The sequence below is a fragment of the Chiloscyllium plagiosum genome, unplaced genomic scaffold (assembly GCF_037043375.1).
Source record: "Chiloscyllium plagiosum isolate Xiang-an unplaced genomic scaffold, Cpla_swu_hap1 HiC_scaffold_21, whole genome shotgun sequence".
In the NCBI taxonomy this organism is placed as follows: domain Eukaryota; kingdom Metazoa; phylum Chordata; class Chondrichthyes; order Orectolobiformes; family Hemiscylliidae; genus Chiloscyllium; species Chiloscyllium plagiosum.
In genome coordinates this window covers 78372116-78386900 of record NW_028270159.1, presented here as the reverse complement: position 1 = coordinate 78386900, position 14785 = coordinate 78372116, and the positions used below count along the sequence as shown (strand labels likewise).

Below are 14785 nucleotides of genomic sequence, written 5' to 3'. Positions count from 1 at the left end.
GTCAATTATGGATGGTTTCTCGTGGTAGTATTGTCAGTATATGGTCGGTCTCAATACTTGATGTGAAATATTTGAGGCTCTGTGCTCGTTTTGGGCTAGGACAACCAACATTTCATCCAAATGCTCTGTCCATTTGAGACACAGCAACTGGCAGCAAAATTGTGCGTGTACACATCCAAACGCACAGTGCTCGAGAGGCTGTGGACAGCAGTAGTTCTCATTATTTTAAGAATCAGTTACTCATGTTCCCGTGTTTATCGCAGAGAGGGTGAGAGTAACAAAGACACCCATAAAGCAATATCAGCACCTGTGTAGTTCTGTCATAAAAAGCTGCCTGCAGTTATTCCATTGCAAAGTTGGGTTTCAAACCCACGACGCAATAGAGACTGGACCCTAAACCTAGCACATTAAACCTCTCAGGATTAGTGGTGCTGGAAGAGCACAGCAGTTCAGGCAGCATCCGAGGAACAGTAAAATCGACGTTCCAGGCGAAAGCTCTTCATCAGGAATATAGGGTTTCGCCCAAAACGTTGATTTTACTGCACCTCGGATGCTGCCTGAACTGCTGCCCTCTTCAGCACCACTGATCCTCAATTTTGTCTCCAGCATTTGCATTCATTTTTTTTACCTACATTAAACCACTCGGCGACGCTCCCTGACGATAACTAAGCGCCAAACCTGTCAAGACTAATGTTTCAGCATCGCTTCACTTCAGGCAAGTTCCCCTGGCACTTTCGAAAAAATACCTTCGCGTAATTAAAAAAAATACTTACAACGATTTGAAAGATTTGCACGGTGTGGACATTAGTGAGAAGCTGAATATTCTTCGACAGTTTTCCCCGGAGCTTCAGGCCTGAGGGATGTCCTTAGAAACGTTTACAAAATCATGAGGTAGACGAGCAGAGAACATAGTCAATCTACACTTTTTCAGAAGTCACGTGAGTTTAAAGCGAGATAGCATAGGTTTTATGTGAGAGCAGTACAATTTGAAAGGGATGTGAGTGACACTTGTTTTTAATACAGACATTTTTGTGCGTGTGGAATAAATTGCCACATTTAGTGGCACAGTTTGGTGCACTCACAACACTTCAAAGGCATATAAATGGGTATGCAGACAGGAGAGATAAGGGACAAATATTGGTAAATATGTTTAGATTAGTTACGGTCATCTGTTCAGAGGTGCAAGTTGGATAGGAAGGTTTGCTTCCGTGCTCGGCAATTCTGTGACACTCCAGTACCTGACAACAGTTTCAATAGACCACTTGCAAAAACGCATGCTGTTTGTTACTAAGTCAGCGTGTTTGAATTTTATTTTTTCTTGAGGCGTAATGTTTTGAAATGACACAGAGAGGAATGTTTTCCAGACATTTACAGACAATGACCATTATTCTTGATACATTCCCAAGTTCTCCATCAAATAATTTCGTTGACTAAAAAAAACCTCACAAATCGTGTTATCAACTCAACTCTCCAGAGAATCCAAAACCTGACAGCTCTTAACGTGGACAAGGTGCAAACTCAAAAGGCAGAGTCATTATCAGGCACACAAACTCATTACTTCTGTCTGTGAGGCAGTGCGAGACGTGTATGTCAAGAACTGCTCACACAAATAGCACCGAAGCAATTCCAAACGGAGCTTCCCGACATTCTGGAGATTTAGTGCATTGCCAAGTAACAGAAAGTGCTCAAGTAACATAAAACAAAACAGAAAACTGTCCCATGCCAAGTGAATATTACCAATTATATTCTCGATTAAATTAGGTCAACAATACGTTGGTGCCTCCATCTGATCGAGCGAGCCAATCTCCTGCCTCCTTCACCAGGACAGTAATGAAGGAAATGAGAGAAATATAACAAAGTTTCACATTGCGATTGCCCACCTTTTAGCCACAAGAACAATAAACGAGGGATCAGATTCAGTGCAGGATCTGGATTCACAGCAGCGGTGAAATAACGATGTCCACTCACTTTCAGGGAAACCTGTGAACAACTCACATTGTCCAAAATATGAATACACAGCGCAGGCTGTTTAGTTCCCATATTCTACTGCTGCCCCGACATTCATACGAAAATGTACCTTTCAAAGAGAGCGTTTGTAGCTGTGGAATGACAGTGATAACTGTTTCCCCTCGCTCTTACTGCCGCCCTTGGTGGTGTAGGGGCTGGTATTCTCATCTTACTCGCGGTAGCTGAGTGTGCAATTCTCTGTTGTGGAAGAGCGGAGTGTTTTGGAGCAGAAAGATGTGAAGTTCGGATGCTTCTGGAGTTCTTGTTGAAAATTTCGGTGATGCTAGGAAGATGGTTTGCAGACTTTTCCTCGCCTGTCTGGGTGACATTCTCAGCGCTGCAGAGGTTCCTGTGAAACGCTGCTCTCATGTTTTGGTACGAATTCATTTGGTTTCATTCCCGCTGCTTCCGTTTGTTGGGATTGCAGATTGGGTCCAACGGATGGAATCGTGGATGAGTGCCCTGCTTCCAGGAATTGTCTGGCTGTCTTCTGCTTGCCCTGTCCTATTATTGTTGTGCTATTCTAGTCGAATGTGTGGCCCTTGCCGTTTGTACGTATTGCTACTAGGGACTGCTGGACTGACGCCCACACAAATTCTTTGCCAAGAACCAATATCCACACACCTTTATTCGCAGATGCATGGCACACAAAGTTCGCAACGAGGATATGCTTTGAGGTAATTTTTAAATCATGCTTCCCTGTATTAAAAACAAATTCTGGAAAACGATATCCAGATTCCTCCGAATACTCGGACTTATGACAGCACAGAAACCGAGAGCCTCACTCAGACAACAACTCACGAGAAAACAAGGCCCAATACACATTATGTGCAGGTCAAATGTGGTTGACGAGATTCCACGCTGGGACTGCACGAAACACGACATAGGGGAAAGAGGCTGACAACGAGAGAGCTGAATTCATAATTTCATCTGGACTGTAAACGCCTCGGACAGCTGTTCCTTGCAGTTATGCACAGATTATTGAATGTCTCTGATTCCAAGGCTTGGAACTCGGATGATAAGACCGTCTGCAACACTGGTTACTTCCTTGTGTGAGGTAACTCCTGATGGAACACATGTAACACTCTATTGCTCATTAAGAAATATATCCAAAATAGGAGCTCATAGCAGCATTTCTGTTGTCTTTCTGGTGCTGTCCCTGACATGCCCTGTGGCACTGCACTTATTCTGTGTTTCCTGAGGGTTCGGCACATGCTTCCACGATCGTATTATGGGCAGTAATCTGCATTTTCGCTTCAATAACGGGTGTGTGAAGCGTAGGTCCACCATTTTCGAAGCTATTTTTCTCTTCTTATGCGCAACTGCAATACAGTAAAGGATCAATTAATATTGTAAGATGATATACAGAGGCCTGTGAAATATCGAATGACATTTATGCAATGGTTAGAGATTACCTTGATTCAGGAAATAAGGATCTAAAGTCTGTTTGGCTGGAGTTGAGGAACAGTGAGGAATGAACTCACAAGCATGTGTGGTTTACAAGCCCACTCGCAGTAACCACAGAGCGAAATAAATCGTACAAGGACAAAATATTGTGTGTGAGTGACAAAAAATGGCAATAGTCATGCGTGATCTTAACTTCCCATCTAAAACTCTCGGTTCCATTGTAAAAACGTTTGGAGAACCATAATCAAAAACATCCCACATGTCCCATAAAACATCACGAGGGAAATCTTGGTAATTGATTAGTCTACTGGTGACTTAATTTTCCTATTTTCTTGGAAACCATCTCTTTAATTGTGAGCATCAGAAAAGGCTTTCTTTTGCCAGAAAGAAATAAATATGTGATTAACCTTTGTTCGTTTCATGTATAAGAACACTGAGACGTCTCTGCACTGCACATCGTTAGCGTTTCTATCGATTTTAATAGTAGCGTGTCTTTTGATGATTCCCAACAAAGTATTTGAACTCGCATTCCCGACATGAAACTGCATCTGCCAAGAATACTCCAATTGTTGGAGGGAATCCTGAGGAACAGAATGTGCATGTATTTGGAAAGACAAGGACTGATTCGGGACAGTTAACATGGCTTTGTGCGTGGGAAATCATGTCTCACAAATTTGATTGAGTTTTTTGAAGAAGTAACAAAGAAGACTGATGAGGGCAGAGCAGTAGATGTGATCAATATGGACTTCAGTAAGGCGTTCAACAATGTTCCCCATGGGAGACTGATGGCAAGGTTAGATCTCATGTAACAGCAGTGGACCTAACACCGATCCTTGTGGTACGCCGCCAGTACCTGGACACCAAGAAGAACATGTTCCATCAACTACAACACTGTTTTCTATTGGCAAGCCAATTACTGATCAAAGCTGCAATCTCTCCTACAATTCCATTCCACCGCATTTTATATAATAGCCTATTGTGGGGAAACTTATCGAACAACTTTCTGAAACCCATATACACCACATCAACCGGTTTACTGTCATCTCCCTGTTTGGTCACTTTGACAAAAAAGTCAATAAGATTCGTTAGGAAGGCCTGCCCATCACAAAACCGTGCTGACTGTCCCTGATCAGATTATTCTTTTCTAGATGGACATAAATCCTATCTATAATAACCTTTTCCAACACGTTACCAACAACTGCAGTGAGACTCACTGGTCTGTAATTACCAGGGTTGTCTCTACGACACTGTTTGAACACGGGAACAACATATGCTATGCTCCATTCCACAGGCACTATTCTTGTAGACAACGATGATTTGACGATCGACGCAAAAGGCTCATTAATCTCTTCCCTTGCTTCCCAGAGGATCCTAGGACAGATCCCATCCGGCCCAGGGGACTTGTCTGTTATATCACTCTCCAGTATTTCTATCACCTAAACCTTGTGAACCTCAATCTCTGCTACTCTAGACACAAGTATCTCAGTATCTTCCTCGCCAACATTTTCATTTTCTATCGCGGACACTGTCGAAAAATATTTATTTAGCGCTTCCCCTATCTCCTCTGAGTCCACACACAACTTCCCACTATTAGCCTTGATTGTCCCAAATTTAACTCTCGTCATTCTTTTATTCCTGACATACCTATGGAAAGCCTTAGGGTTAACCCAGAACCTATCTGCCAACAACTTCTCATGTCTCCTCCTGGCTCTTCTCAGCTCTCTGTTTCGGTCTTTCCTGATACAGTTGGAACCCTCGAGTGCTCTAACTGAGTTTTCACATTTTATCCAAACATAAGACTTCTTGTTCTTCTTGACCAGGGATTCCACTTACTTAGTAAACCACGGCTCACGCGTTCTATATCTTCCTCCTTGCCTGACAGGTACATACTGATCTAGGACACACAGGAGCTTTTCCTTGAAAAAGCTCCACATTTTAAGGTGCTCACCCCCTGCAGTTTCCTACCACATTCTACGCTTCCTAAATCTTACCTCGATACATCGTAATTTCCCTTCCACCAGCTGAAACTCTTGCTCCGTGGAGTACACCTATCCCTTTCAATCACGAAAGTAAACCTGAGAGAATTGTGATCGCTGTCTCCAAAGTGCTCACCTACTTCCGAATCTAAAACCTGGCCAGGGTGGTTACCCAGTACTAAATCGAAAGTGGCTTCGTCCCTTGAAGGCATGTCTACATACTGTGTCAGGAAGCCCTCCTGTACACACTGTGCAAATCTGACCCATCTATAGTACTCGTACTGTAGTGATCCCAGTCAATATTTGGATATTGTCTTGAGTTTTTCATTGTCCCAGAGTCCAGATGAAGTTTGCATTCCTCACGTACGAGAGCGAGAATGCTTTCAATGTCTCAGATCAGTTCCTGTCCCGACAACATCAGAGTCAATGTCCCGTCCACTACTCGGTCCGACAGTTCACATATCTTCATCCTCTTCTGATTCCATTTCCCAAAGAGTTTCTCAAGATTTCCAAAGCTGGAGCCTAAACTTTATTGTTTGCTTCTTAAACATTTATCCAACTTCAACTGACAATATTTTTCAGAATATCTCTTCACAATCCTCTGGCTTGTACCATGTCCAGGGATGAGAAGTCCCGTTTGGTGGAGAGATTCCCGAGGCTGGTGAGTTTCACTTTGGAACAAAGATGGTTAAGTGGCAATTTTCTGCGGTGGTTTGTAATGATGGGAGAGAAAGCGGTTGGGAATGAGCACTTTGACGAGCAGGAGGAAGTATTGCCACTGACCCGAGTCAGAGAACAGAGGACAGGGATTAACGGAATCTAATGAAAAGCAACACTTCTGCTTAGGACGTTCAATAACAACTGCAGAAACCTGATGTGTCGAGCAGTGTAACTGGAAAGAGAAACAGAGATAATGTTTTAAAAATGGAACATTTCTGATGAAGAAATCAAGGTTCCCAAGTCTCATCAAATTACCGGCTTGGTTTGCAAAATAGGTCTTTTGAACGTTGAGCGAAAATTGTCCAAGCAGGAAAGCTTTCATAACGTAGTCAGCAGGATTCGAACCTACGTGGGAGAAACCCCAATGGATTTCGAATCCATCGCCTTAACCACTCGAACTTGACTACAGACAGCGCAGCTGGGTTGAGCATTGACCAAATCGGCCGTGATCTCATTGAAAGCTCTCGCTGACCTGATGAGCTCAATGCTTCCATCTCCTTTTATATCTTTGCTGTCATTTGTAAGATGTGAGACACCAATGTAAAAGAAGAAAAGCACAAAGGTAGGAAAAGATATTTGCAGCCAAACTGAGTCAAAATTATTTATTGAAAGGAAAATCACACTTGGCAATTTGCTAGCTCTCTTTGCGAACATGACCAGCAGAGGTAAGCAAGGGAGCTATTGGTCTGAGTATTCTTGGACCTGAAGCAAACAAAGGTTAGTGACATATTCATTTCTTTTTCTGGCGAACGAAATGTTCTTTCCTGATGGTTACAATGAAAGAGATGGTTCCCAATAAAAGACAAAGATTAAGTCGCATCTAGATATATTTCAATGTGACACGATTCATTTTCAGTCCCTAATTACCCCAGACATGGAGGGGGTGAGTTACGTTTCTTCACTCTTCAACTCCTCAGCGTGGAGGAACAGACATGAAACCGCTAGAGATGGAGTTCTTGAATTGGGAACCATCGACACTGAAGGAACTAGGCAAAAGTGAGGACTGCAGATGCTGGAACCAGATTTTAAATCAGAGTGATGCCGGAAAAGCACAGCAGGTCAGGCAGCATCCGAAGAGCAGGCAAGTCGACCTTTCTATTGACAGTCCTGCTGCGTTCCGCAAACAATTTTTGTTTTTGTCTCAGATTTCCAGAAACTGCAGCTATTTGTTTTATGTTAACCTGCATTATGTTTTGGACAAAACCAATGACCTGCCAGCATCGGAAAATCGGCACAAATACTGGTACACCGATATGTTTGCTGAACAATACAACCATTCATGAGCGGGAATACGATCCGGGCCACGGTCCTGAGAGTACCGAATACTCACAAGTAAATAACAAGACAAGGCGATAGATAGTGTTGTATTTGCTGTAAATAAAACACCCTTTCTGAACATTTCCATTGCAGATTGTGGGAAAACGCCATTCCGTCCGTGTGCATTGCGGCTAATCAGAGAGCCATCTATTCTAGTCGCAGTTTCCAACTTTGGCCCAAAATCACGTGTGTTCAAATGTTTCAAGGGCAAATTTCAATGAGGTTATCCTATGTTCTTAAATGGCACAATAACGGGGCAAAAGTATGACACTTCCACAACGAATTGTAAGCCTTTTGAGGAACTCATGCTCATTTTCACCCACAGAGGGAGACACACAGTAAGATACCCCCAAACTGACGGCGGTGTCCGTTGTGGAGAGCTGGAAGTTGAAATGGACAATAGGACAAATGCAAGTTTTTAATGCGGAAGCACAGAGGCGACGTCCCGCCAGGACTTCACAGGGGAGCGTCAACATAGACCACGGTTAAAGCGAAACATTCCCCTCGAGCCAGGTTAGGACTCGAATCTACAATCTTCTGATCCGAAGTCAGGCACGTTTTCCATTACGCCACTGGCCCAAGAAACAAGCGTGAGGCTGGCAGAATGTCGAAATGTAATGCCATGGACTTTCACGGAATCAGAATGAAAAAGGTGAACAAGCAGCGAAGATAATCACCAACATTGCTTCACTTCGAAGTTTCCAATTTGTGAAGCTGTGCCTTTCACTGGCAAAGGAGAAACATTTGTCCTCAGCTGCCTGCTTCAGGGTCGTGTCCTTCTCTGCTGGAAGTTTCCATCGTTTTATTCACAGTCACGTCGCGATTTCATGATCCACTCCAGTGAAAAAGTGTCATGGTGTCGTCCAAACAAGACCCTGCAGATACTCAGCGAGAGACCTCCGGTCATTTCGAGCTCTGGATGTGGAATTAGACGAGATGCGTGACACCTTTTATTGGCGCCGCCACTTCACTTCAAATTAGCGGCTCAAAACGAGCCGTTGTAAGCATCAGCTTGATTTGTACCTTCCTGCAGTGCATTTGCTAAACAACATCAGATAGATCCCATCCTGCCCAGCTGACTTATCTATTTTCACACTCTGCAGTATTTCTAATATCTCTTCCTTGTGAACCTCAATCTCTTCTAGTCTAGACGCAAGTATCTCTGTACCTTCCTCGCCAACATTTTCATATTCTATAGCGAACACTGTCGAAAAATATTTATTTAGTGCTTCCCCTATCTCCTCTGACTCCACACACAACTTCCCACTATTATCCTTGATTGTCCCAAATTTAACTCTCGTCATTCTTTTATTCCTGACATACCTATGGAAAGCCTTAGGGTTAACCATGTTCCTATCTGCCAACAACTTCTCATGTCTCCCCCTGGCTCTTCTCAGCTCTCTTTTTAGTCTTTTCTGATATCGTTGGAACCCTCGAGCGCTCTAACTGAGTTTTCACATTTTGTCCTAACGTAAGACTTCTTGTTCTTCTTGACCAGGGATTCCACTTCCTTAGTAAACCACGGCTCACGCGTTCTATATCTTCCTTATCTGAGTACATACTTATCTAGGACACACAGGAGCGTTTCCTTGAAAAAGCTCCACATTTTAAGGTGCTCACCCCCTGCAGTTTCCTACCACATTCTACGCTTCCTAAATCTTACCTCAATGCATCGTAATTTCCCTTCCACCAGCTGAATTCTTGCTCCGTGGAGTACACCTATCCCTTTCCATGACGAAAGTAAACCTGTGCGAATTGTGATCGCTGTCTCCAAAGTGCTCACCTACTTCCGAACTTAAACCTGACCAGGCTCGTTACCCAGTACTAAATCGAAAGTGGCTTCGTCCCTTGAAGGCATGACTACTTAATGTGTCAGGAAGCCCTCCTGCACACACTGGGCAAAAACAGACCCATCTATAGTACTCGTACTGTAGTGATCCCAGTCAATATTTGGATATTGTCTTGAGTCTTTCATTGTCCCAGAGTCCAGATGAAGTTTGCATTCCTCAGGGACGTGAGCGAGAATTTTTTCAATGTCTCAGATCAGTTCCTGTCCCGAGAACATCAGAGTCAATGTCCCGTCCTCTACTCGGTCCGACAGATCACACTTCTTCATCCTCCTCTGATTCCATTTTCCAAAGAGTTTCACAAGATTTCCAAAGCAGGAGCCGAAATTATATGGTTTGCTTCTTAAACATTTTTACAACTGCCAATTGACAATATTTTCACAGTATCTCTTCACAATCCTCTGGCTTGCACCATATCCAGGGATGAGAAGTCCCGTTTGGTGGAGAGATTCCCGAGGCTGGTGAGTTTCACTTTGGAACAAAGATGGTTAAGTGGCAATTTCCTGCGGTTGTTTGTAATGATGGGAGAAGGAGCGGTGGGGAATGAGCACTTTGACGAGCAGAAGGAAGTGTTGCCACTGACCCGAGTCTGAGAACAGAGGACAGGGATTAAAGGAATCTAATGAAAAGCAACACTTCTGCTTAGGACGTTCAATAACAACTGCAGAAACCCGATGTGTCGAGCAGTATATCTGGAAAGAAAAACAGAGATAATGTTTTAAATATGGAACATTTCTGATGAAGAACTCGAGTTTTACAAGTCTAATCAAATTACCGGCCTGGTTTGCAAAATCGGTTTTCTGAACTTTGAGCGAAAATTGTTCCAGCAGGAAAGCATTCATAACGTAGTCAGCAGGATTCGAACCTATGTGGGGAAACCCCAATGGAATTCTAATCCATCGCCTTAACCACTCGGCCATGACTACAGACAGCGCAGGCGCCTTGAGCATTGACCAAATCAGTCGTGATCCCATTGAAAGCACTCGCTGACTTGATGAGCTCAATGCTTCCATCTCCTTTCATAACTTGGCTGTCATTTGTAAGGTGCGAGACACCAATGTAAAAGAAGAAAAGCACAAAGGTAGGAAAAGATATTTGCAGCCAAACTGAGTCAAAATTATTTATTGAAAGGAAAATCACACTTGGTAATTTGCTAGATCTCTTTGCGAACATGACCAGCAGAGGTAAGCAAGGGAGCTATTGGTCTGAGTATTCTTGGACCTGAAGCAAACAAAGGTTAGTGACATATTCATTTCTTTTTCTGGCGAACGAAATGTTCTTTCCTGATGGTTACAATGAAAGAAATGGTTCCCAATAAAAGACAAAGATTAAGTCGCATCTAGATATATTTCAATGTGACACGATTCATTTTCAGTCCCTAATTACCCCAGAGATGGAGGGGGTGAGTTACTTTTCTCCACTCTTCAACTCCTCAGCGTGGAGGTACAGACATGAAACCGCTAGACATGGAGTTCTTGAATTGGGAACCAGCGACACTGAAGGAACTAAGCAAAAGTGAGGACTGCAGATGCTGGAAACCAGATTTTAGATCAGAGTGATGCCGGAAAAGCACAGCAGGTCAGGCAGCATCCGAAGAGCAGGCAAGTCGACCTTTCTATTGCCAGTCCTGCTGCGTTCCGCATACAATTTTCGTTTTTGTCTCAGATTTCCAGAAACTGCAGCTATTTGTTTTATGTTAACCTGCATTATGTTTTGGACAAAACCAATGACCTGCCAGCATCGGAAAATCGGCAGAAGTACTGGTACACCGATATGTTTGCTGAACAATACGACCATTCCATGAGCGGGAATACGATCCGGGCCACGGTGCTGAGAGTACCGAATCCTCACAAGTGAATCCTCACAAGAACATTTACTTTACAGATTATTTTCAACTTGTTTTCGAAGATTTACAAAGCGGGAAAAGACCATTCCGTCCTTTGTGCTTTGTGGCTAATCAAAGAGCCATCTATTCTAGTCGCAGTTTCCAACTTTGGCCCAAAGTCTGGTCATGGTGTCATGCAGAAACTCAGCGAGTTCACTCTGACTTTTGTGTGTGTAGAATGATTTGCCACATTTAAGGCAAATTTAATGGCATCCGAATGGGTATATAGACAGGAAGCGTTCGGAGAGATGAGGAACACATTTTGTAAAATCTGGTTCAATTAATTTCGGTTATCTGTTCAGCAGGGACATGTTCAATAGTAGGGTCTTTTTCCGTGCTCGGCAACTTTGATGTACTCCCGCAGCTGACACCAGTTTTAATGGACCATTTGCAGAATAATTCACTCTGTTTGTTACGCAGTCAGCGCGTTTTCCTATGTTTCTGGAGAGTGGATGGGACGAGTTGACCCAGTGGTGAGGGTCTTTCCGGACGTTTGCTGCCAATGACCATTCGTTTGGCAACTTCCCAACTTTGCCATCAAAGAGTTTGGCTGAAGAATAATACCGCACGGATAATGTTACTCCCCTCAGCTCTCCAACGAATCCAGAAACTGACAACTCTTCATGTGGAACAGAAGCAAAACAGAGAGGGTGGACCATTGTCAGACACACCGAAGCATGTATGCTGCCTTTGTTGCAATGCAATCCGATTATGTCATGAACTGCTCAGAGTAACGGCAGCGAGGCAATTCAGGACATACTGGAGATTTAGTGCATTGCCAAGTCACAGGAAGTGCTCAACAAACATAAAACAAAACGGAACAGCAATAACCCATGAAAAATGAACTTTACCAATTGCACTCTTGATGAAATTAGGTCAACAATTCGCTGATGACTCCATCTGATCGAGAGGACCAATCACCAGCCCCCTTCACCAGGACAGTAATGAAGGAAATGCGAGAAATACAAAAAAAAATTCTCATCTCGATTGCCAACCTTTTCACCACTGCAACAACAAAAACGGCGAGCAGATACAATGCAGAATCTGGTTTCATATCAGCAATGAAATAGTAATATCCATTCACTTTCAGTGAAAAGAGTGAACAAAGGAAATTGTCTGAATATGAATACCCAGCGCAGGCTATTTGGTTCCCCGATTACACTGCTGCACAGACTTTCATATTTAAAGGTACCTTTCAAAGAGAGTGTTTGTGTCTGTCCATATGACAATGGAAATTGTTGCCCTCGCTCTCACTGCCATTATTGATTGTGTTGGGTTTGGCATTCTCACCTTGCATGCGGGAGTTCAGTGTACAATTCTCTGCTGTGAAAAATCGGAGTGCTTTGGAGCAGAAAGACGCGAAGCTCGTGTGCTTCATGGAGATGTTGTTGGAATGTTTTGCGGTGCTGGGAAGTGGGATCCTAACAGTTCCGGGGAACATCCTCAGGGTTGCAGAGCCTGTTGTGAAGCCTACTGTCCTGTGGCGTTTGGAATTGATTTAGTTTCATTGCCACTGGGTCCGGTTGTTGGTGTTGCATATTGGATCCTGATCAATGTGTTTATTGATGGAATCCTTGGATGGGTGCCCTGCTTCTAGAAATTCTCTGGCTGCCTTCTGATTGCCCTGTCCTATTACTGTTGTGCTGCTCTGAAGGATGCTTGCTGTCTGTACGTATAGCTCCTCGGGACAGATGGCCGTGGCAATTAGTGATGGCCACACAAATACTTTGCCAAGAATATGTATCCCACAACTGCATTCCCAGATGTCTGGCACACTAAATTGTCAACTAGGATATGCCACAAAGCAATTGAAACACCATGCTTCCCTTTATTAAAATAAATTTTTGGAAACTGATAGCCAGACTCCTCTGAACACTCGGATTTATGACAGCACAAAAACCAACTGCCTCGCTTAGGGAAAGCTCACCAGAAAACAATATCCAATGCCCATCTTGTGCAGGCCAAATGTGGTTGTCAAGATTCCACGCAGGGACTGCACTAAACACTATATCGGAGAAACCGTCGGAAAACTAGCGAGCTGCAAACATGAACTTCAACTAGCCTGTATACGCCACGGGCAGATGTTCGTGTAGTTGTATGTAGTGCATTGAGTTTTTCTGATTCAGGGGCTTGGACCGTCTGCAGCACTGGTTAATTCCTTGTGTTGTAACTACTGTTGGAACATATGTAAAAATCGATTGCTCATTGAGAAGTACATCCAAACTATTAGCCGAGAGATGTATTTAGTGTTTTTTCTGGTGCTGTTCCTGTCATGCCCTCTGGAACTGGATTTAGTGTGTGCTTCCTCACGGTTCGGTGCATGCTTCCGTGATCGTATTGTGTTCAGAAACCTGCGTTTTAGCCTCAATAGCGTGCGTTTGCAAACCTGGTACACCTCCCTGTATTTTGTTATCTCTTATTGTGTGCAATGGCAACACGGCAAATTATTAATTAACATTGGAAGGTGATAAACGGAGGGATGTGAAATGCCAAGGTATTAGTGACATTTATCCAATGGTTGCATATTACTTTGATTCAGGAGATAAGGATGTAAAACGTGTTTGTGTCGAAATGAGGAACAGTGAGGAAAGGAGTCATCCGCAGGTTTAGTTTACAAGTGCACTCGCAGTAACCACTCCGTACAAGAAACAAATACTACATATGAGTGATAAAAGATGGCAATAGTTAGGGTGATGTTAGTTTCCCATCTCCCACTCACGGTTCAATAGTAAAAGAAGTTTGGATGACAATAATCAGTAAATCAGATATGTCCCAGAGAACAACGCGAGCCATATTCTGGTCATCGATTAGTTTACAGCTGACTTAGTCTCTGTCTTTTTTTGGAAACAATCTCCTTTGTTGTGACCATCAGGAAAGACATTACTTTTGACATAAATAAAATGAAGATTATGTCACTAATCTTTGTTTGTTTCATGCCCAAGTACAATCAGGCGACCTTGATCAACTCTGCTAGTCATACTAGCAAAGAAATCTGGAAAATGCCAAGTGTACTTTTTCTCTCAATAAACCATTTTGATTCAGTTTGACTGAAACCACTTCTCCCTAACATTGTGCTTTTCTTCTTTTAAAATGGTGTCCGGCATCATGACGGCAAAGATACGAGAGCAGTTGGAAGCAATGTAGCCTATCAAGTCTGCGACAAAATTCAATGAGGTCATGGCTGATTTGGTTAATTCTCAACCCCCGTTTTTCTCCTCATCTCCGTGATGCTCCATGTCTGTCTATCACAGCCTTCTCAACCCTCCGTTGTTAGGAAACCCACAGATTTTCTACCATTTGAAAGAGTGAATATCCTCCTTATCATTTTCTTAAATGTTTGATCCCTTCAGCTGTGAGAACGCACTCTCGTCCCAATTTCTCGGGGGTGTACATCAGAGCAGAATAAGCCCCTGAAGGTAGGTCTGCACTCTGCAGTGCCGCTCCGTGTATTTGAAACATTTTCATATTTTGACCTCTGATTAAAAATAGGAGACCTAATTTGCACATCAGATTTGCCAGTGGTGAATTTTTTCAAGAAGACTTCAATGAGCGTAATTCTACTGGCAGTGAAAGGGCTAGACAAATGCAAGGACATTTTTCTTTCGCGATCCAGTGCTGTGTTTATT

The 14785-nt window shown here is 43.2% G+C and overlaps 1 non-coding gene across 1 annotated transcript; it reads right to left on the bottom strand.

The window, feature by feature from the left end:
- Nucleotides 1–10118: 10118 nt before the first annotated feature.
- Nucleotides 10119–10200, bottom strand: trnas-aga (transfer RNA serine (anticodon AGA)). The gene has a single exon. It is a non-coding gene; the product is annotated as a tRNA-Ser (tRNA).
- Nucleotides 10201–14785: the final 4585 nt, after the last annotated feature.